The sequence below is a fragment of the Harpegnathos saltator genome, unplaced genomic scaffold (genome assembly GCF_003227715.2).
Source record: "Harpegnathos saltator strain DR-91 unplaced genomic scaffold, Hsal_v8.6 scaffold844, whole genome shotgun sequence".
Classification (NCBI taxonomy): domain Eukaryota; kingdom Metazoa; phylum Arthropoda; class Insecta; order Hymenoptera; family Formicidae; genus Harpegnathos; species Harpegnathos saltator.
Genome location: NW_020230698.1, coordinates 1,510,868 through 1,535,499, shown reverse-complemented (window position 1 = coordinate 1,535,499; position 24,632 = coordinate 1,510,868). Strand labels below are relative to the sequence as shown.

At 48.7% G+C, this 24,632-nt stretch overlaps 1 protein-coding gene across 2 annotated transcripts in view; it reads left to right on the top strand.

The window, feature by feature from the left end:
• The first annotated feature begins 5,106 nt into the window (after positions 1-5,106).
• Positions 5,107-24,632, top strand: part of Oamb (Octopamine receptor in mushroom bodies) — a 156,455-nt gene continuing 136,929 nt past the window's right edge. For both annotated transcript variants that reach the window (XM_025307294.1, XM_025307293.1), the window contains exon 1: positions 5,107-6,584. The gene's annotated coding sequence lies outside the window, so the exon portion shown is untranslated. The remainder of the gene's footprint in view (positions 6,585-24,632) is intronic.

The window sequence follows — 24,632 nt, the reverse complement described above, 5'->3', positions numbered from 1 at the left end:
CTCGCGAACGCGAAGAAGAAAACGTCGGGAAATGATAAAAGAAAAAAAGAAAAGGAAAAGAAAGATAGCAAGAGCAAATCGCTGTCGCTTGTCGCGCTTAGAGCTCGGATCGCTCGCCCGAGAATTCGATACGGACCCGTGCGAAAAGAGCGAAAAAAGAAAACAGCGAAAACTCTCGGCGAAATGGAAGCGCTCGCGCAGCCGTCGTCGTCATCATCCTCATCGTGATCGTACAAAAGCACATTTCGCGCCATTAGACGGTAACGTAATTGCCGACGAAACCGTGAGGAAACGAGCGAAACGGCGGTGATAGTCGGGCTGTTACGCAGCGCCGTCGGTATCGATGCGACGGTGCTCGAACTCGGGCTGGAATCAATTGGTAATTAATTCCCCGTCGACCCTGGGAATCTTCGCTGGGAATCCTCTCGGAGGATTTGAGATCTCGAGTAATCTTTCACGCCCAAAATGAGAAAATCGAAGATTTGCGAGCGCTTCCTCGTGACTTCACCGATGTCGACACACACACACACACACACACATCGATTTTGTTGACGAAATTATCCGACGTCGTTCTCGCCCTCCTCACTTCTCCCTCTTCCTCCCTCCTTCTTCCTTCGCGCAAAAAAGTGAAATACATCGCCGAATATACGTTCCCCTCTCTTCCTTTTTTATTATATTCTGCGCATTTAAAAGTGATTTAACATCACCGGGATGCGATTCCAGAGAGCCGAGTCCCGCGCAAGCGGTGTAGGATTGTGGGGGGAATATTGCGCGCGTATCGCAACCAGGCGCTTTTGTTCGGGGCCGAACAATGTGCGCAAACCGCGCGAACTTTGTACGTCGGAGGCATTTTCATCGCGAAAATCCGTGAAAACCTATACATGCGCACGCGCGCAGGTGTCTATATATATATAACAAGCAACATCGCTCGTACTCTCGTTCGTAATTCATCAAGCCGGAATAAGCCCATTGTTCCGTCCCCGACGATACTGGCAATGGGATTAATTTTTAAAACAATGAGCTATCGCTATACATTATCTCGCGTATATCACATACAAGAGGGCTAAGCCGGTGTTATTGTTCACCTCCGTCCGAGCCCCTTCGTCTTCCTCTCGTCACGACCGCTGCGCGACGTCGTTTCCGAATCACATTGTTCATCACATTTTGCGCGCTCGAAGCAAAGGCCACGTGATTCATGCGTATTTTCATTCCCAGACCAGCAACGCGAAATGCCCCCCCCCCTCACCTCATTTCCCTTAATTAAAACAGACACTGCATGTGTCTGATATAATAATTAATTCGTAATTAACGTAATTCGTAATTATCTTAATCTGTATAAAAAAAAATGGGATGAGAAGTCGAGATGAGCGCAGAAGCTGAACTTTATTCAGCAGATTTTGCGAAGGAAAAAGTACCGAGTACGGAGTTCATCCAGCGGAGGACGTTCGTGTCGAATGTCTTTTATATCATTCACGATATTTTCTCGCGGGAGAGTTAATTGAAGATTATTTGTGAGAAGAAGCGTGATTTTAATATTTCTCGAATCACTTCACTTTTGCCTAAAGTAAGAAGCGGCGTCCCAATTGCCTGGCGACTGCAATTAATTTCCCGCCTGCTCTCGCTAAATACTCGGATATTCCTTGGCGTTTCTCTTTTCCTTTCTGTCTCACATTCATATCTCACGTCGCCCTGGGCGCGAGCGAAAAATCACAGTTTTCTCGTACGGCCGATTTTTCCACCCGATCCCATCGCTTTCCTCGCACCGAAACGCATCAAAACGCGCCGTTTCCAATGGCGATGTGACCTGTGACCTATAGCGCGACGGTACAACGCCAGCCCGCTCCGGAAACGTGTACGGGTTTCATATTGCGGTTTCGTCGGACAAGTCACCGTAAACCGAAATAATGGCGCTGCCGAGATCATCGTGAATCAGGCGAGCGCACTCCTCCTCGGCCACCTCGCGCATTCGAGATAATCCCGCTTGTTAAAGTCTGACGATCAATTTTGTTGCTCCGCCGCGCTGGCCGCGCGCAGCAACTTCCGTTAATTGCTGATATTACATGCACGCGACTTCTGATCGCGTCGCTCTCAGCCAAGCTGCCTGCGCGACGTCTTATCCGCTTCCATGATGCATCGCGATAACGTAACGTAACGTGTAATTCGCAAATTTCGAGCGAATGGATCTCGCCGAGCGCGCAGTGTGCCTTGAGCGAAATTACTCGAAATTCATAAGCTGAATCTAAGAGCGAGTGACCCCTCTCGCGTCGTCGAAATAAATTAATAGTTGTTATATTTAGAACCTGTTTATATAATATATAAGGTTCAGCGTAGGAATACGCGCATTGAAAATAAATATGGGCTCGTATTAATCGTCTTAACAAAGGAGACAGATGCGACCGCTGCAAATAAGTGAAATTCATCTCGTGTTGTAATGTGAAACATTTTTCGCGATATTTCAGGAATCTAATTAATGGCTTTTCTATAATTGCGATCTTGGTATTTGCTCGGCTGACAGTCGATGCTTTGCATGTGCGCACGTATGCACACATATGTGCACACCTTTCATCGCGGAAAGAGCGGAAACTCGTGAAATTTACGAGACTTAATTAATTTAATGCGTTATCGTACTCGGAGCCATTCAGCAAAAATCGCACTCGGCATACGTCGATCTAAATCAATCGTTTAATTTAATTGAGGTATAAAGGCGCAATTAACGATTGCGTCGCGTCGAATAATTAATTAGTCTAAAATGTTAACGCTCAGTGATCTGCGCAATCGGCATATTGTGCGTGCACGACGACGTGTTTTAATGATCCGCGAGGGCGCGGTGAATGCGGCCGGTGGATTAAACGATTAAACGGACGCCGTTTCCGCCAATCGTTCTCCATCCTCGTCGCGCTCCAAGCTGCTCGCGCGTCAAACCTTCGTACTCGACGATACTTTTAATCCGACGTGCATAACGTAGCGGCGCTCGTCTCTGAAAATTCAAGGCAATTCGTTCGAAAGAAATAAACAGAACGTCGTCGTGAAACTCGGAAGATATTGTTGCTCGTTGAGAGAGAGAGAGAGAGAGAGAAAGAGAGAGAGAGAGAAAAAGAGAGAGAGAGAGAAAGAGCGACTGTATGGGATTTATTATTTATCCGGATGTTTATTTCTCGCACGAGCTCGCGATTATCGCGCACGGCTCAGCGTAAAATTTTCAGAGCGCAACCCGCCGTTGTACGATTTTCCCCCGGCGCGAATTCCGTTACGCGTCGCGGGCTTCCTTCCCGTAACTTTCGGATTTACATGATAAAACGTCCCGTTAACCCGCCCCGCGGTGGGAAAGTTTGAATTAAATTTTTATTAAAGTAGCCAAGTTTCCTCCTCGCGGGAATTCCACTGTTTGAGATAAGGTTCGGTTACCCCATTTGCAACTGCGCAGCTTAATTGATCAGCCGCTTCTTGTCCTTACGACTACACGGTGCCAGCGTGCGTCGCGTATATTAAATCCGCATCCTCAATTGCGTAACTTCTCTTCTTCCCGTCTTTAATGCTGTAGCCTGGTGCTTCTTTCAATCTGTCGCGCGCGCTCTTTTCGATTTACAATTTAAACGACGTTTTTTCTCCTCCTTCTCTCGCTTCTTCCCATCTCTGTTTTGTTTGTCTTCTTCTGCCGCATCCTGTGGATTTTGCATCAAGATCACGCGCGACGATAACCTCTATTATAGAATTGCACACACCTAGTTGCACTTGTAAATTGATTAACTATTGAAAGGCAAAAGAGAAGAGAGAGATAGAGAGATAGAGAGAGAGAAATTGCACAACGATTTTTTCGAGCGACGCACGCCAGGGAACTCGGAGAGTTAAAGGCCGGCAATGCGCGACGGAATAACGAGAGATGCGGTCTCTCGTGCACGTACGAGCGCGACCGTCGCGTCGTCCAACGATGTTAAATCGACGCGGAACACCGTTTCGGCGGAAATGTCACGAGCGACAAACAATAAAGCGCTTCGTTAGGCGGATGGCTCTGCGCGCATACCTGCATGTAACTTACGCGTCGCGATCACTCTCTCTCTCTCTCTCTCTCTCTCTCTCTCTCTCTCTCTCTCTCTCTCCCTCTCTCTCTCTTTTTCCCTCTCCTCTCTGTTTCCGCCCAGCACCGGATCGAAGCGCGATACGCTCGCAATGAGCCGCTCGGCGCAATGAAGGAAACCCGAACGATGATTAAGCTCTTGAAAGCGAGTCTCTCCTCTCCCGATTCCTTCGTTTTATGTCTCTCTCTCTCTCTCTCTCTCTCTTTCTTTCTTTCTTCCTCTGCTAGAGTTACTACGGCTCGTTTCGAAATTTACGAGGTTCGCAAGGGCATTTCTTTACAGACAGCGCGACAAAGTTGAAGAGAGATTAAAAGGCATGATACAATTCCAATTGCACTGACGTTTGACTTCCGTTACTTTGCGCATGCGATAGTTGAAGAGCGAGAGGGCTATTCAGCGTTCCGCTACACAAAAGAATACAATTTGCTTAATGTGCGACATTTGCTCTGCAATCTGATAATATCGCCATCAAACGTATTAAATGTACACAAGAAGGGAGCGGTGTGTGTACAAAACGGAGACAAGCTTCGATTTCGCCGCGCTCTCGATTCCGCTTCTGTAACAACTTCACTTCGAACTCTCTCTCGTTCTCTCTCCCTCTGAACGATACAGCCGTTTCTGTTTTATGAAAACAGATTTCGCCGACGATCTCGCAGAAAGAGTTGCATCAAACGACGCTAACTAGCGGCCTACGTTTGACAGTTGCCAAAGAGAGAGTGAGAGAGAGAGAGAGAGAGAGAGAGAGAGAGGGAGAGAGAGAGAGAGCAAGAGAAAACGGGAGAGCTCAGTTAATCCGTCAAATATATCGAGCGACGAACTCCCGACACGGCTTCTCTCTCTCTATCTCTCTCTCTCTCTCTCTCTCTCTCTCTCTCTCTCTCTCTCTCATAGTAACACCGGCGATTTATTGCCGTACCGAGTAACGAAAGGTTCATTGACAGTAATTCCGTCAATGGGTCCGCACGTAGTGCCGCGTAGAGCTCGACTTATCCCGCCGTCGATAAAACCCTTTGACAGTCGTGGGCGGATGGCAGTCCGACGCCGGCCGTCGCTGCGAGCGGATATGTCGTCGCTGTCGTCTGTTCGTCTTCCGTTCGCCGCCAAGATAAACGAGCAAGTCGGGAGCGCGCTGTCGCAGCGGATATAAACCCTCCGGACGAGAGGGAACGAACCATTCTCCGGCTTCATCGTCATCTTCGTCTCCTTCGAGTCAGATGATCGCAACCACGACGAGCGACGATAGTGACAACGGCCGGCGCTAACGACCATCTCTGGCCGCGGCCGCAGGAGATCGAGAGCGCTCGGAACCCCGAAGGATGGCGAGAACGCGGCTCCCCGCAGTGGAGCAACCCCTCGCGCGTTTCACGCGCGCGCTTCGCCCGTGGTGATCGTCACGAGTGAGAGAATCGCGCGCGCGCGGCGTCGTCGAAGTGCGTTCGAAGTGCCGCCGGCGCGGCCGCGATCGAGAGTATCGCGCGATCGATACCGAGCGCTCGTGGCGCGATCTGGCGTAACGGCAGGTCCCTTCCGCGCGAACTTCGCGTCGGTCTTTTCGCGGACGAAGCGATGTGGCGGCTGGCTCCTCTGCGGTGAGCTCTCTCCTCTTCTTCTCTTCCTCCGTCGCAGATAATAAAGCGCGCCCGTGCCCGTGGGACAATATCGAGACGTAATTAATCTCCGCTCGCTCTATTCTATTATGTAACGCCAGTCGCCTGCTTCGCGACACGCGCGCGCGCTTGTCGAGCGCACCTTCGAGCGATCGGCGAGCGAGGGTTCCTAACCGCATCGGGTGTGCGCGGCCAAACGACAAACGGTCGCCTCGTCGACGTAGTCGTTGCTGTCGTATCACGGGTGCCGCGTCGACGCCGCGGAGCCGCGGTCACGGCGAGTCCGCGACCGGAGAGTAACGATCAATAGATCGATTTTCGCGGCCGCGTCTCGGATAGCGGCGGCTAGACCGCGGATTGATCGGCCGCGTCGGATTTCCACGAGGACACGTCTGCGCGCCGCTGCGACCGGTGTAACCGGAGCCAAAACTATACGCTAATTCCGAAAGTGCGAAGTTACACGCCGCTATCCCAGGGAACAGGAGTAACGCGCGGACGTTTCACGCTGTCGCGGCTCATCGGACAGCCGCTGACAATTAGCGCGCGCAAAGTGCACGTCGCGTCGGCGTCGACTCCGCCGAGAGATAGGTTAATCTTTCCTCTCGCTCACTTTCTCTCTCTCTCCCTCTCTCGCAATCGCCAATTCTAGTCGCCGACGTGAAACTCCGTGCCGCGGATTCTCGGTGATCCGCTCGGAACGCGATCCGCGCGTCAAGTGCGTTTCTCTCGTCGACGAAAACTCTTTTGAATCGCGTCTCGACGTTCGCTCGCCGAGGGAAGTGCACCGCCGGAGCCGCGCAGATGCGCACCGCCGGGTCGACCGGCGATCCCCGCTGAAGGCGTCTTCGTCGGCGAAGGACCGCGAGAGCGAGGTGCTCGTCGGGGGAAACTTCGGCCATGGGTGAGTTCGGATTTCCATTGGTTTCGTTAGTGCGCTTTCGAATAGCACGCGTCTGCACCTGAGAGGGAAACGGTGTAACGGGAAATCAGTTTCTCGAGGGTGCGAATGGAAGGGTTGGCCCGCTTGACTCGGAAGAGACGCATTTCTCTCTCTCTCTTTCTCTCTCTCTCTCTCTCTCTCTCTCTCTCTCTCTCTCCGTCTTCCTCCTTCCTTTTGCCTGCCTATCTCGCAAAAAGACACAGGCGCGCCGCGCGATTCTTAAAACGCGTCTTTCCGCGAGATACGTCCTGGAAATTGATTATTTATTGGCGTTCTTATACGAGACGCGCGTAAATAAACGCACGTCCCTATCGTTTTCTCCGGGGTGATCCTGCGCGAGAGGGAAAAATACTGCCCCACTGTTCTCTTTCTCTCTCTCTCTCTCTCACACACACACACACACACACACTCCCGATATATTGATACAAATGGAAACGATATATTCCGATAGGGGGGACATCATGCAACGATATTTTTCTCTTGGCGCGAATTTATCTCGAGAAGCACGCATGAGAGGCTCTCCTCCTCCCCTCGCTCCGTGTACATCTTCGTAATCCGAATTATTTACGAACTGTCCGGTTATTTATGTAATAGTCGAGGGATTATGATAAAGAAGCGTCTACCCGGCTAAAGGCCGGATAAATGTCCCCGGTTATTACGCGAAAGACGAACCGCCGCGCTCGCTTTTACCTCCGGCCGATTTATATCCTCGCCGTTAGTCACGGCCGCGTCTTTTCTTTCAATTCCCCCCCCCCTCCTCCCCCCTCCCTCCGCCCTTCTGCTCCCCCTCCTTTTGCGCGAGCGCGAGATCTCTCTCGCCCGCGCCGGTGCGTCCTTCTCTCGCCGTTGCATTTCCGCGCGAGGGAACACTCGGAGCGTACGCGCGATGAATACGAAACAGCGGCCAAGGATTAAAAGCCTAAGCCGCTCGGGAAGTGATTGTCGACCGCTCATAGAGTCTCTCTCTCTCTCTCTCTCTCTCCCCCTGAGTTGATTGGTCCCTTTATAACGACGACATAATCGAACGAATTACGCGGCCGTTGGTGAGTTTTACGGTTACGGGACCGTTTGTGGCAGCAACGGTGTATTGATTTCCGCAAGTTCGGCGCATCGTAACTCGACTCCGATAGCCTTGCCGAAACGGAATCGCGCGAGACGGCAGGGAGGGGGCTGTCGTCCACGAAGCTATCTAATGGACAAATAATAGCCGAGCGGCGTATATTAATACGTAACCAGCCATTGCCGCGGCTGCATTCGCCCCGGGGGAATATTAACTTGAGCTGAAAGGAACGAAAATTCGTAACCGCTGATCCCGCCCACGGTCGCTCGATACGACCGCGGTGCAGCGCTCGTATCGTTTAGCCGCAAATTAACATTCGCGGGCAATAATCTATTTTAACATCTGTTCCTCGTGAAAGAGAGAGAGACAGAGAGAAGAGAGAGCCGCTGGAACGTCCGTCGCAAAGGCCCTCAATTCGCGCCGCGTTTCCGCGTGGTCGCGTGGCGGAGCCTCGAGTCGACGTTTCTAAAAGCGATTGAGCTTCGCGGGCAGAAGAGGAAGGAAAATCGACAAATGTTTCAATTCCCTCGCCCGACGACTTCCTCGTCGACTTCAGCGCTTACTTCGTCCCTGAATCACCGGCAGCGGTACACCGCGACTCCCCATGACCCCCGCCCCCCTCCGCCGGTGCGTTACAACGGAATTACTGTCGTCAGTACCGTCGAAGTCGATCACCTCTTTCTCGCGATATCAAGCGATTTAGAAAACATCGGGACGAGTCGCCGGCGAGCGGGAAAGCCCGCAATGGGAAAGCTTCGTTTCACTTAGCGTCATCCCTTCCAACGGCGAATATACGCGATTTTGCCGCATTCACTTCTTGTCCGATTAAGTATCGCGCGGCTCGCATTCTCGGGGCGAGTTGCCTCTCGTGAGACCCGAGACTCGACTCGATCATGCAAAATCCAGCAAAATTTTAACGCGTATCCCGTCGCACGTCACGACGCCGTCGTCGTTCGTTCGTACGACCGCTCGGCTGTCTTCTATCGAAGATAACGTCAGTGAAGAGCGATAGAGAACTTATCGTGCTCGTTATATGTGCGTGTTCATGTGCTACGCCTCCGCGACTTCTAAGTTACGATATCTCTTGCAAAGCGCGTGCACGTTATCATCCTCTATTTCGCAAAACATCCCCGCTCTGCTGCTCGTCGATAAATGCGATAACTTGCGAGACGACAAATCGAACAGGCAGTTGGCACATGTCGCGATATACCCTGACCCGCCGTTATTTGCGGTCGGCCGAATTTAACTCGCGCACCCGCACTCGGCAGCGCAGTCTTTCAATTCTCTCTCTCCCTCTCTCTCTCTTTCTCTCTCTCTCTCTTTCTCGAGCTTCTTCCCACAATTTACTCGAAACGACAGGAAGATGTTCGATTCGAATCAAAGCGGCCACGGCTGCACCCTAGCGATCGGTTCTCATTGTTCATTAAGAAGCCGTGAACGCGAGAAAAAGAGCCGAAGGAGGGAGGAGAGAAATAGAGGGGGAGGGGTAGAAGGAGCGCGAGAGTTCATTGTCTCTTGATGCCCGCACGCGTACAATACCGCCCAATTTAATGATCGGGATCTGAAAGCGCAACGGATGCCGCCTGCATCTCCGTTTCGCGTGCCATTGTCGTGGGGAAACAATGGACGACATTCGCGAAACGCGAGCTCTCTTTCGTTCTCTCTTACACGTACACACAGCTCTGTATCTTGCTCGACGGGGTGCGCTCGGCTTGCCCAGTATCTAAGAGATTGCTCGGCTGGAAACCACCCTTTCCGAGCGCACTCGCTCGCGACGGCGCGAGATTTAATGAACGGGACAAGCCGCGCGCGAGAAACTCGCCGGATGCTTTGGAACATTATTTTAGAGCCGCTAAAATAGACATGTACACGTGCGATACTAAAATCGATAGCGGGCGATCGCTTTTCGATCTTGAGTATTATGAAGTGGCCACACACAGGTGTCGCCTATGTGACGCGTGACAAAAATTGCCGGATTCCGTGGAAAATGCGCGATCGGATCATTGGAGAAGAAATCTGTCGGCTTCGAGGAGCGCTTTGTACGTTTATTTGATGACAGAAACCCTCCCGCTTTATTTCGTAATTATATTGTCGAGATTTTTTATTTTACATAAAGAAAGAAATTATTCCATTGCTAAGAATAGCGATTACTCGGTTTAGTTTCCTTCTTCCAAGTAATCTTCATCAGAGGGTATTAAGGCCATTTTTAACAAAGAATATTTCCTTGTTAATACTCTAAAAATGTACTCATTACAAATTTCTTGTAGAAAAGCGCATTTCCGTGTAATTAAAAGAAGGAAATTTACTCTCTTTCTAAAAATATCATAAAATTTATATTCAATATTTTATAGAGGAAGCAAACCGAATTTTTGTTTTAATTTAATATTTTATTTAATATTTTTATTTTAATTTAACTTTTTTATTAGAGTACCGCACTAATCAGGATTTAAAATCTTTTGAATAAATTTGATTATTATATGGTAAATTTACAAAATGCTTAAAATAAGTAACATTTATATAATATAATTTTCTATCTGTGCAGGAGTGTGAATTAACACACGTATATGCCGCATATAAAATATTTCGACGCTTCTCGCGTGGGTTATCGGCGAATCTCAATCACTTCCATTATAATCGTCCGATACTTCGTAATCTGTGAGTACATTCAAGTACGGGGGAGGGATGATGAGGGAAGGACAATGTTCAATACGCGGTGGAATTGCGGGCTATTAAGCCGACATTAGGAAGAGCAAAGGAGCTAGAAAGCAGAGGAAAAGGAAGAAGAGAAGGGAAAGAGGAGGGAAATTGTCGCGATCGACGAAACTCGTCGTTAACAAAAAGACCCGCCACATCGCCCCCGTCCTCGCGCGCAGCGCAATAGACCTCACAAAGCTCGGTGACATCGTTAAATCGATCGCTGAATAATGCCTCTCATTGGTCTCCTTTTTCCACCGGCTTTATACTAAATAGCGCGAGACGGAGCTCCTTCCGAAGAAGAAGGAAGAAGCTGCGAAGAAGACGGAAACGGGGCAGCTCGGCACGAGTGGCAATCCCGCGCTTCTCCGCCGGCGAATTCCGTATGTCTGCGCGCACGTGTAACGTGAGACCTAGAAGGACATTCCAGGAGGTCGCTCGCAGGACACGTGAAACGAGTCAGTGCTAATTAACACCGTCCAATTCCCGCCACTTTCATCGTCGTCGCGCGGGCGCAATTTCATTTTCGTCGACCGCGCGACATTGCGACCTCGCGCTGATAACTGATCGCAGAGGTACATCCGAAGCGCGAGACGCGTCGAGGACGGTCGCGGCGAAGACCGAGCAACTAGGAACGAACTTCCTCGCTGACTCATAAACCGGAATAGCTCGTCTTGTCAATATAGTTGCTATATTGCGCGATTCGCTGATATAGACTGAGATTCTCGACACCGCGGATCGTCGACGCGGTACAATCGACGCGCGTCAATCGCGACTCTTTGCTCTCGAGTTGAAAGCGGATGAAACTCGCGTGCGATCGCTCGCACTTTTCGCGCGCAGCACTCGTCTCGAGTCGAGAAATTGCGCTCTTCTGGACGATCGATCGGCCGCGTCCGCCGATGACAATGATCGTCAAAATGTTTCGGACGGACTTTTAAAATGCATTCTCGAGGATTTACAATCAGCCGCGTTGTCGTTGCTGTACGACTTACGGTGACCGTTAACCGGTAATAAATAGCCTGTCGCTGTCAAGAATGCGATTCGCTCAATGAGCAACAATGTTGGCTTGGCCAATCGCACTACTCGAGCTGCAATTTGCACAATCCGCTGGTCGCTATTAGCGTAGCGAGAGAGATAGATGAGAGAGAGAGAGAGAGAGAGAGAGAGAGAGAGAGAGAGAGAGAGAGGGAGAGAAAAAAGAGAACAAGAGGACTACATTACACATTGTTCTTCTGCCAACAATACGTTTCACGTGATCGCAAAATTGTGATTACGCGACAACAAGCGAGACCTCACAAAAACGAGCCGAATTTAGTTCGTTTTTCTTGAAGAGTCTTTCCTCGTTCACTCGACCGCCTTTTTTAAATCCCAGATGATAGTGAAAGAAAGAGCGAAACAGAGAAAGAAGCAGTGAGAGAGGGACGGGGGGGGGGTGAAGGAGTCAAAGGGCAATTTCACGAGATGGGATCTTGGATAGCGTTTCCTCTTTTTTTCTCGAAATAACGGCTATGGATTTACGTATGAAGGATAAAGTCGAGTTAAGCGTGAGAACGTGCTTGGATTATTCATGCTATTCGCGGGCGATACACATGCCGCGCGCGCGGGCATCTCGCGAAAAGAAGCACGCGCACGATTTTGTTAAATAAATCATGTTACGGAGGCGCAAGAGGCAGCCGGCTTATTGCGTGCGAATATCTAAGAGAGCGCGCGCGCTGACGGCAGTCGCTGACGGATGTAGTGTGTTTAATGATTTTTATCGCGCGCGCGCGCGCGCGCACGACACTGATAACTCGCGTGTATGCGGAAGGAAAATACGATTACGACGGAAACAAGGCGTATTACAATGCTGTCGCAAGTGCATTTGAGCCGAGCGCGTTTCCGAGGCGCGAGGAGCCGAGAGCGTCGCGCTCGCACGCGTGGGGAGCGATACGCCGCCCGTAATTCCGCGACAAACAAGATCTTATGGCCTGCCAAGAGTGAATCAACGCTGCTCGGGATTTACGATCAAACCCGGAGATCAAGGAGAGAAGCTCTTGCCGTTTATTTAATTTCTCGAGCGGAAGCGCGCCGCTCCGCCGCGGGATTTCGAGTCGAGCATTATTTATCGGAGCGTCTCTCCGATGCGAGGGAACGCGTCGACGGGGAAATTCAATCGTCCTTAAAACCGCCGGCCGGGCCGCAGTTTCGGCCGAGTCGAGTCTTATTGAGCGCGCCGATGCCTCGACGGAGCCAACTACGGGCGGGAATACGGCCGCGCAATGCGCGCCGCGATGCACCGGTCGAAGGTGTCGAGCATTTCAACGACACCTTCAGCTCGGAAAAACGCCGATATTACCGGCGGCAACCGGTGCACCGTACCGTATGTATATACATCGTGTATATGCGCTCGGAAAGATAAAATGGAATTTGACGGCCGGCGCGCCGTTTGTAAGCTGCACAAAAGTTCCGTGACTTTTAATCATCTGATGCAGCCGTACGCTCTCCGAGGGCAAATGAACGCGAGTGTAATTACTGCAACGTAGCAGGGAGAGCCAAATTATACTCGGTTTCCTTGAAACTGGTCCCCCATTTACCGTTCCTTCGGCCGGAGTCTTTCAAAATTCGAGCCGAGAGAAAGCGATTTCGCACGTGGAGACAGACGCGTGCGCGCGCGGGGGAGCTTTTTTTTCTCTCTCTCTTTCTCTCTCTCTCTCTCTCTCTCTCTCTCTCCCTTTCTCCCGTTTCTCTCTCCTCCTCCGGGAAAGCCGAGGGAGCCGAAATTACGCGGGAAATGGAGAAAACGACGCGGGACATCGTTAGCGAAGAATAATTTCATCTCTTAATGAAATTTCCGCGCGACTCGCCGGTGTATCCGGTGTCGACGTGTGTGTTTTCTCGCGCGAGAAATTTTCCCGACCTTTGGGAATCCGTATCGATCGGAAACGTAAACGTTACGTAAGCGAAAGGCGCTATAATTTGGCCGATCTCAATGGACACGTCAGCCAATTCAGCAGATAACTAGCGTGGTCCAACCGAGTGGAACGCTGATATACAGCAGCGACGGTGGCAGCCGCCGCGCCCGCGTGTGCGCATGTGTGTGTGTGTGTGTATATATGTGTGGGTTTCCTTTTTCCTTCCTTTTTTTCGGTAGAGTATTGATTTATCTGGTCAATCGTGTCAAAAGAGATAAGGCTTACTACACAATTCTTAAATACGACGACGCGTCGTGCAAAAATAGACTCTACCAGCTTTACGACCGGCTTTTCCCGTATTCGACTTGTCGTGGCGATGAGAATCGCATCGAGAATATAATGTTTCGTCAGTCGAAAGTGTAATTTTCCGTCGAGCTTGAAATCGGTTCAGTCTCGTTGAGAGCGAAAACTCGTTTAGTTACGGAAGAGACGAAAAGGGAGAAAGAGGCACACACACACTCACACACACACATACATACACATATATATTTGAGAAAATTGCACTCGCGTGATTAAAAATACCGACGAGTGCGGCGAAGTTGAACAAAGTCGATTGCATGCGGAGAATTTGCATGTCACTTTTTCGAAAGGTGACTTGACTTGTCGCGCATGAGCGATTAGTACATGTTGGCTTTTCAGTGTCTTCTGATGTTGCTTTTCCTCTCATTCTCATGTCGGTATACTAAGAGAAGACAAATGTTTTCGATGTCACTGAAATTATAATTATTTTTGGCTCCGATTGGATCTTCTTATTGTTTTCACAAAACAAGCGATGATTACAATATGCATAAATAATTATTATTATTGCTAAGACCAAAATTGTTTCGTTCTGATTATAATATTTTCATCATAAAATTATAGTTACAAGTACCAAATACTTTCCTTATAGTGCACTACAGACAGGATTATTCGCAAATCGCATTAATTGTCGCGTGATACGTTTGCGTAATGTTCCTAGAATCGTTCACTTTGTCGTCAAACTGTCAACGCAAAAGTCGCGCTGAAATATATCGCTACTTAAGAAAATTGCTTTCGAACTAAACAACGAACGTGTCCGTACACTGCGGAATTATCTTTTCTGCATTGAAGTAATGCTATGTAAATACCGATGCCGCATAATTGAGCGTTCTCTCTCTCTCTCTCTCTCTCTCCCTCTCTCTATCTATCTCTGTCTCTCTCTCGCTCTCTCCTCCTTCCTTTAGCTTTTCTGTCCGCCAAGGAAATCTCGCGAAATTAAACGTTCTGTGCGTGCACGACAGAAAGTAAGCGTAAATATCCCTCCTTCGCGAGAACTCCGGATTAATTAAATTTGAAGACGGCGCACATTAATTATCAATGTGGAAAGAAGCTTTCGAGGGTGACGTATGAATCGCTTCGACCGGCTCGCGCCAGCGTTTTGTCGGACGATTGTCGCCATGCGAGCAACTCGCAAAGTTGCGTCGCCACGGGCACTTGCCGTTAGTTACAAACACGTGGTATCCATTTTCAACATCAAAGAGCGCACCGTCAAATTACGCGCGGACGTAGGCGACGTACGTACGACGCGGACGAAGCCCGATGAGCTGCATCGAGCAAGCTCCGGTGAATCACTTCGAATAACAAATAATCGCGAGCTCACGGCGAAGAAAACACGTGGCCGGCATGCATCCTCTGCGCGCAACGAGCTTGAGAAAGTCGCGCCGTTGCTAGCGTAAACTTTCGTCCCGTCGACAATGCGGACGCGCCGTTTTCGCAACTCGCGTTAATGAACGTCGAAATGAAGCGTCATCGTTACCTTACCTTACCAACTTTACCCCGTCGTAATTAACAACGGACGGTGGAGGGGGAATGTCCCTTGATTCATCGTTACACAATCCAATTAACTGACATGTGCAAATGCACGCGAGTTATTTGTCACTGATAAAAAGCCGTCGTTCTCGTCGTCGTCGTCGTCATCGTCGCTCTCTTTCGGCGACTCGCGCTTGCGTTCTGCGATCGCGAAGTGAATTTTTTTAATTAACAGTCGTACCATATAACTTTGTGTGAGGTCCTCGCAACCCTTTATACCGGAGGACTCGCTCGGTCTCGTTACCGAATTAGCTCGCAGCAAACCAAGGTGCGGCCCAGTCATGATAACGAACGAAGCAGCAACGCAACGATCACTTGATCTAAATAGCTATCAATTCTGAGGTTGCGTCTCTGGCTAGGCATCATTCCAGTCTTTGTTCCTTCTTGGGCTTCGCTTTGCGTGCGCACTATCGCGTCTTCTTCTCGGATGTGTTGCACGTACACGCGAATCACGCGCGAAAGCCACCCTCATCTTTCTCCTCTTTTCGACTTTCGTTCTTTCTCTCGCCCTCTCTCTCTCTCTCTCTCTCTCTCTCTCTCTCTTTCTTTCTCTCTCTCTCCCCCCTGTATATTTCGTCGACTAATCTCGCGCTAATTTCGCACAGCGCCCGAACAAGCGTCGCGCGAATTACATACATCCATTTTAACGGCGACTCGTAAGCACTAAGAACAGCCCGCTAATCCCCTGAGCGACCGCCGCGCGTGCCGGCTCTATTTCGCGTCGCTCTCGTGAATTTACACGCGACAATAGGCCCGCGAATGAGGCTCATTTCAGACCGTGCCTCCCGAATGTCCTAAATGGAGGATTCCTGCGAGGGGACAGGGCTCGTCGAATTACAGCTCACACACTTTCGCGCCAAAGGCATAATCTTCACTCCGGATGTTACAGCGCGGAAACAAAAATCACGCGATCTCGTTAGTTGGATGTCTCCGCCGTTCCGGCAAATTGCGATCAACTTTGAAACGCTTTTCCGACAAAATCCAATTTTATACTTTCCGTTTCGCCAGCATTTTCCTTCCTTCCTCCCTCTCTCTCTCCCTCTCTCTCTCTCTCTCTCTCTCTCTCTCTCTCTCTCTCTCTCTCTCTAGAAGATTCTTTATAAATGCGTTTAAAATTTTCAAAGCGTACTCTCGTTAAATTGGAAATTTCCGCGAGACAATGAAAGATCGACATTCGACAAGTGTCGTGTCTCGATCGAGACACACGAACGGAATGAAATGAAACGTCGAGTGACAGCATTCGGATGAGGTGCAAATTTGATAAGAAAGCATCGTGTATTATAGAGCGCGCGTCTGGTCGTGACGGTATTTTGTTTATTTATCCGGGGCGCACACAGCCGGGGTCTCCGCGGCTTACTCGTCGCACGGAGCATCTATGCGAGTAATCGATTTTCTTTCAGCGATGCTCTTTCGGGAACGAGATCGGGGATCGCTCTCGTGTGCGGCGCGCTGCGCGGCGGCACCGATGACGAACTTAATTGGATTTAATCTCGATTTAAGCATCTGCCTCGGCCAGAGCACGCCAACGTTCGATCCAACAATAGAATCGCATTTGGCCCCGTGTATGTACACGTGCCAGTCATTTTCAGGCGGCGACATCCCGCGAAAGAATCCGCCCCGAGGCGACGCGAGGACAGTACGCGCGATTTCCGACGAGCTTCGTATCGAAATAACCGAAGGGGAGGACAAGTGTGTGCGGATAAAAAGACGACGCGCGTTACCGCCCCATCTTTTTATACCGCCAGATATATCCCGGCGAATGTTCCCCTCCGTATAACTGAAACGAACGAGAACGGTCGAGAGAGCGAGGGAAAATCTCTCTTTCGGCGGCAAATTTCAGCGCGAACCCATCAAGCGGAAGAATCGGCCTCTCGGAACGACGTCCGACGTGATTCGAAGATCGATACATTTCACTTGGCGATATCGGAAGACAATAAAGTGAAACCGATGAATTCTGCTCATTAATTTTCCTCACCGGTATCTAACGATTACTGGACCCCTATCAATTATCTAGACGCTGATGGATTAATCCCGTTTTGCTTTCCATCTCTCCCGCTCGATCGCCCGACCTCTCGCTCCGCTCCGCTCCGTCGCGGCGAAATTTAATCGATAGAAATCAAATCGCCGCGCCGGATCTAATTTCTCTCGAGAGTGCGTTTTATGAGTCGCAAATTATTATAACTCGCATGGATCCTCGCAAGTCGACGATCCGCCGGATTATAAAGCCAATATCAAAGAGGCACTGTGTGTGTCAGATCTGTGTCATGAATAATTCAGCTCGCATTTGTCACAGGACGCAATTTAACTTGGGACAACGTATTTGAAATTTCATGATATTCCGTCGCGTTCGCGAATCTTGCAGGTTGCGCGGGCGAATACTTCGCGCGCGGATTCGTATTGGCCGGACCGATGTGCAACTCGGTGCCATTGTTAAATTTAATTCACGCGGGGATCGTTAAGAACGACGAATGCTCGAGCTCGCTCGCTCTCTCTCTCTCTCTCTCTCTCTCTCTCTCTCTCTCTCTAACGTTTCCTTAATTCCCGCAGGCGCGCGAACACGCTCGATCGCGCCTGAAATCCGAAACTTTTCCTCTCCCGTCGGAAAAATGAAATTCTTCCGAAGCGGCGGGAACGAAGGAGCGAGAGAGAGCTAGAGAGAGGGAGAGAGAGAGAGAGAGAGAGAGAGGGAGGGAGAGAGAGCCCTCACAAATTGCCAGGAACAAAAGTTTAAAGATTCCGATTTGTCTTCCAGCGTGCAAGAATATTTCCCACGTTAAATTAGTTCGTGAAATATTAATCGGGTATGCTGTTGGCATTCGCGCAATTGCGCGCGTTTACCGTTGTGTTCGTATTTTAATACGTAATGCCTCCCCCCCTCTCTCTCTCGTTCTCTCGCTCTCTCGCTCTCTTTCTCTTACTCCTTCGTTCGCCTACTTCGTAGATTTCACGAAGATGGTCGTTTAATCTGAATCTTTCGTTCAGCCAATCCGCTGCTCGTAAATCCCGGCAATTTTTCACAACGCGCCGATTAAACGCGATTTTTACGCGTATTTTAGTCTGTTCAATATTACGGCTATCCCGTTTAATTTAATTAATTATCACAGTGACTCGATAGTAATAACTTTAATAATATTAGGCGCGTCTGTGATGTGATGACACTTCGATAACGTCATCGTCACCCATGTGAGATGCTTCGCCTTCGCCGGCTTCGGTCGGCTAATTAAGTGACCGTGAGAATTCAGCGGAGGAATAATGAGGATCCGCGAAAGAAAGGGGTGCCACCCCGCGCCGTCGTGCATCCCGCGACGAGGGTATCCCCCGATTGCGATTGGCGCGGCGGCGGCGACGGCGGCGGACTCGACCTCTCACGAAAGTCCGCTTGAATTCCGGCTCGCGTGATACCGCGGCATGAGTATCGCCAGGAGAACAAAGCGAAAGCTGCCAAGATAGGCCGAACGTGACTCACGAAGAATAGCGAAACGTATCGCGTATTCGTAGATAGCCGCTCGGGCGTGCGGAAATGGCTGCAAAGCAAGAATTTCCGTACTGATAGGAGATACCGCGGTATCCGGGCGTGATCTCCAAAGGCATTTTGCTCCTTGGATTTCGGCGAGAAGCAACGTCCCGGCAATCCTCGAGGCTCGTGTGTTCGCGTCCTCACACCTTCGCCCTCCCCGCGACGATATTCCCGAGACATGAGATCGCGGACATCCACTTTGCCGCGTGCAAACGAATTCATTTGGCACCAAACAATGCGACAGCCGCCACTCCCCCTCCCCCTCCCCACAGTGCTTTGCACCCGATAAACGATATCTGTATTTTTCTATTTCTCGATACTACAAGTATCGGCGATTGACGCGACCTATTTTTACCGAAGCGCTCGAAATGACAGGTTTTTGAACGAATAGCCACGAGTCAAAACGTTCGTCTATTGGCTCGATAAGTTCGTGGGGATTTTTACAAAAAACTCGAAACAACTCGATTACCCTACAGTTACAGCTAACTTTTTTTTTCTCGCTTTTGCGATCTTCTCTCATTGAAAGAAACAGTCAAAACACATTATCGCATAAAGTTATATCTGACTGTAAAAGCATCGACTTTTAACCCTTTGCAAAAATTCCTACGAACTTCTCGAACATTCCCTTTAGTTTCATTCAACGTTCATGAAAAATATCAATGCGAGCAATTTTCGCGAGGAGTTGCAAGAACGGAAATTTTTAGCAGTTTGGTAGTTTCAATTAATTACATCAAATTGATTTTAGTTAGCAGCTTTAAGATAATTTGACAAGCTCAGGCAGGATAAATCGGTCAACTAAGTAGGACTAATAACGATTGACGAGCGGTGGAAAGAAATAATAACGATAAAGCACAGGACTATTAATCCGAGGAAGTGAGAAAAGTAATTGCTCAAATGAAGAAGTCAAAGTGATTGGGGGGGAACTTTGCGAAGCGTGCTTCTTCTCTCTCCTCGCGTACACGTAATGTCAATACATTTTGTGTGGGCGGTACATTACTACGTCGGTACAGCGCACGCTAATCGTGTCATCGATTCGCAACCTATACATATAAGGAAGTGGATGTGTTAATAGCCGCTTTGCCGCTGACTCTCCATTTACGAGAGAGCGATATACATATCCATGGGTCGCGCCAAGGTTATTTATGCCACCCGCGTTATGCTCTCACGGTGAGCGTTCGCAAATATAAAAAAATCGATGTTTGAATCTAGATACATTTTTTCTGTGCTCGCGTGTATATCTCCGATCGGCCCGCCGGGAGCGAGCGAAGTTTTGACAGCGACGACACAAGAGTGGCCTAATTAACACTCTCGACGAGCGTTATCGCGTCCGCTCTTGCGAGCTAATGGCGAAGCATTTACATATCCCGCGTCTCTCTACACTTTCGACAAAAGTACAGCTTGTCGAAGTGATGATAGTAATTACAATAACCTCATTGGTCACGAATAAGAAGAGGAAGTGAGAGCACAAACACACACACACACACACAATATGTGTGCAAGAAATTGTGGTCAAAAGACGAGGCAACAGCATTTGATCGCTGCTGTCGCAGGATGATAAGAACAAAATGTATTTTTCTCTCGAATATATCAGGCGTGGTCGATCTCACCCCCGGATCTTAAGGCTGATTTTTAACTTGAAACTCGAAGGCCGAGTTGAGCGCTTGACAAGCGCAGGTCGCTCGAGGCGAGCCGCTCAAAGCGCCGAAACGAAATTCGACTTTGAAACTCGTTCGTGCCGTCGAGCACCCTCGCGCGCCGAGCACGTGCAATTTATTTCGCGCTCAGCGGCCGTCGGGTGTTGAAGGGCGTTTTCGAGGTGTTTTTAAACGCACGCGAAGATCGCGTAATATCGCGACCTCTGAAATCGACCTCTCGCTCTCGCGGCGATTCGGCGCTCCGGCGGCACGTCGTTAACGTTCACCAGGTTAATCGTGTTTCCGCCGTCGCTCTTACCCGTGCGACCGGTGCGCGATCGGCGTCATTTTCAAAAGCAAGAAGAAGGCCAAAGGCCAGATCGCCCGATAATTTGAACGCCGCTACGGCAACTTTTATCGTCGTGAAATCACGCGCGAGCGCGCGACCCGCCACGTTCCGCGCGCTCTCGCCGGTATTCGTGTACAGGTGTACACGAATTTCCATTCGAACTCGCGATTTCCTTATCGAGACGTACGATTTGACGCGCCAGATAAACGAGTTATTCAATTTTTTCCTCCCCCGCTCGCGCACCGCATGCCCCTCTTTCCGAAGTTACACTCGCGAACTTATGTTCGTGGCGCTAGTTTTATCAGACACGAACGCCCGGCGCTTGCTGCGATGTTGATCGAAATCGTAACCGCTGTTCCACGTTATCACTCTTTATTTACATCGCGTGTGTTTCACTTTTTATATTTACTCTTTAAAATACCTCTCTCACCCAACGTCTATCTTTTTTTAAATATGCCTCTTTCCACACAATTTAACGAAATAGAAAGAGAAACGTTTATTAATAACATCTTGATCGTCAGCCTTCTTTTTACTACCGTTACGTATCTATTTATTTATTTATTTTATTTATTTATTTATTTACATACTTATTTATTTTTGTATCTTATTTTTTACATACAGATAGTTTTCCATAAATTCTCTACATGTTTTCCGCCTGACGACTATATTTTTATACCTCTCTCTTTAATGAAATAGAGAATAGAACCGTTGATAAGCAACATATCGATCGTCAATCTGCTGTTGGTATTCGTGTTAAATCGACATTTACGCAAGAAGTCGAGAGATTCGGCCGATTATTTCATCGATACGCGACGCCGTGTCGTCACGAGGGTTCGTAGTTACTCTTAACGCAAGGGCGGCTATTTTTAGCGGGTCTTCGCGTAGCCACTACGCGTAACCGCTTATTTAAAGCTCAGCTCGTCAATTATTCGAAATGTCACTCCCTCCGTCTCCACCGCGTCGTCCGTCCATCCCTCATCGTGGACACCGACTTATACTTGCCGTTGACACTTCGTCGTCGTTACGTTCTGGACGCTACTAAAGTGCTCGAAGAGCGTTCCAGAGGAGACGCCCGCGAAAGTTTATGCAATATTGTTACATAATTTTACATACACACACACATTGCGTAACACGTTGACTGCCACACTGATTATTTCAATACGCAATTCATGTTTAAACCATCAAAGATGCGGTGAATAAATACAACTCGCTGTATATATGTTCTTCTGTTTATTTCGTTCTCTTCATCGGCCATCTATCTAATCATAAAGACACTTTCGCCTTAAACGCAAATTGAAGCAAGACACGTAATATTATCAATAACGGTGACCAGTAATGGTGTGGCGATCACCAGCACGTGGTAACCAACCAACGTATTAATATTCCTTCATCGGAGCTCGATATATCCTACGACAATCAGTCGCCGACGGGTGTCGGGTCCATGTTTCTCGCTTTCGCTTCCCAGTTGCATTGCTGTTGCATCGCTTCGTTGCATCGTCTCGATGGTTGCTGCAACACGACATCGACGTACACAGTGATATTACCGTCGATCTTCTCTTTCTTCCCCCTCTCATCCCTCTCTCTCTCTCTCTCTCCCTCTCTCTCTCTCCCTCTCTCTCTCTCCCTCTCGAGACCGATGTAAATCGCAAGTACAAGCGACCGGGATTTACGCTTTTCGCGGGCACGTCCCGGGGTTTTCCTTCGCGCCGCCAGTCAACCGCAACCGGCTGCAGTGAATGCACTTGGCTTTCGTCGACGGTCGTCCGAGACTCATTTCATTCATGGCACAACCGCGTCCGTTCCGTCAGCTCCGAGATTCTGCTCTTTCTTCCGCTTGTGCTTGCCCTTCTGCTCTCATGGTTCCTCTCTCGTTCTCTCGTTCTCTGTCTACCTGGCTCTCTCTCTCTCTCTCTCTCTCTCTCTCTTTCTCTCCCTCTCTCTCTCTCTCTCTCTCTCTCTCTCTCTCTCTCTCTCTCTCTTTCTCCCTCGCTGTCTCTATCTCTGTCTTCCTCGCGACCGCGACTCGACTCGCGCTCATCTTTCTTCGGTATGTTTGTCTCTTCTCGATTTCTTCTCTCATCTCGCCACTACCCTACCTTCTTTTCTTCTCTGTCTGTCTCGCTTCCATTCTGTCCCATTCTCTTTTCGCCCTGTCTTCCTCTCCTGTTCTTATTCCTCGAAATGTCACGCGTATATAGCCAGCGGGAGCTCGGTTTCATCTGTATTCTTCAACTTCATCGGCAAACTTAAAAGCAAAAGGGGAACAAAAGCTCGGTCGCTGCTTCGTTGTGGGCGGGTGTCCGTGTGGAGGCGCGGGCTCGTGATTGCTCGTATGCGCGGCTGAGCGAGCGAGAGGGGGGAGGGCTTTTCAGTCGTTGCTCATTCGAGTAAGGGCGCAGGAATGACGTAAGAATCCTTTTAATCCTTCTCGAGGAATAGGCCACGGGGGGTGGTGGTTGCGCAAGACGATCCCACTTTATTGCACGTACGTAAGACATTCTCGCTTGTAGACCGGCTCTCTACCTCTCCTCCTCCCCCCTGTCCCTTTTACTCGGTCTCTTCTCCACTCGTCTTTCGGTGCGCGGAAAGCTGCGAAACTCTCGATAGATGCGTATCCCCTTCGGACGTGATTCCTTTCTTCCGGCGCGTTTTCCTCTCTCGATCGCCGGATTTTGCTGCAGTATATAACTCTACTTCTGCCGAAAAAATTAACTGCGGTCAATCGCATCGCACGCATTTTACGAATCCGATAAAGTGCGAAATTTACAGAATTTATTTTCTTCTTTATTAATTGTCTTTTTTGTTTTTCTTTTTCTTTTTCTGGCGAGTCTATTTAGCTCTTGCTTGATTTTTCCCCAATTTGTCATTTCTTTTGTTTCTCGTTTATCCTTGTAACGGAGCTCGCAACGCGGACGCATAAATTCTCTTCCGGTTTTTCATTATTCTATTCTATTGGTCACGGTATGATTGTGTTTTTGTAAACGCTGTTTACGCTGTCCGATACAATCCTGTGTTTCGGAAATTAAATCGAAAATTCCGGACTATGAATAAACGCATCTCGCTCTCTTTCCTTCCTTTTGCTTCCTCTACCGTTAATTCATATTAATGGCATTTGTCAGCTGATACGGCAGATTTGTCGAACAATCACGTTTGCCACTAGAGCCAATTAAAACTTCTCCGTTCGAGGCGAGATGAGTAGTCGATTTTGCTTCTCGGTGCGAAACCGCGCTCGTTTCGCGGAAAGTTGCGAAATCGAAAGAATCAATAGCGCCGCGGGGTTCGAGAAGCTCGCGAGGAGAAAGAGAAAGTCCAGCGCTCATCGCACTCGTTATGCTTGCCTTTCGCGAATTTATGCCGGAGCCCGACAATCGCACGATCGCAAAAGCGACTTTTGCAGGACTTGGCTTCGTCCTGTCTACGTTAAATCACTCTCAGGTCTTTCTATCGCCAAGCCGATATTTCCTCTCTCCTCTCTTCATCCTATATATATACAGGATGCTAAATTTCAAACGTAACAGATAAAAAATCTCGAAAACTATGAAAGATATTAAGAAAAGCTAAAACATGTGTTTCATGATTTCGAAGAGAAAAAAGAATGGCATTGTCAGTTTTTTATTTGGAGAGCATTTTCCAGGTCAGTTGAAGGTCAACTTAATTTTTTAAAATAGAAAACCCAATTTTTTATCATATCTTCTTTTTCTACGAATTAATTTTAACAACTTTTGTCTGAAACATTTTTTTATTTGCCTAATATTTTTTTAAATATTTAAGGAAAAATTTGTTACTTTTTCAACATTTAATTTACGATATCTCGCTAACTATTCGTCGAAAGAAAAATAGTATTAGACTTTTTTACTTTATTTACTATCAAGAATATATTACTATAATAGTGCCCTAACTTTTGTTAATTTAATAATTTTAAAATTTCCAAAGATCGATAAGTTAACAAAAGTTAGGGCACTATTATAGTAATATAT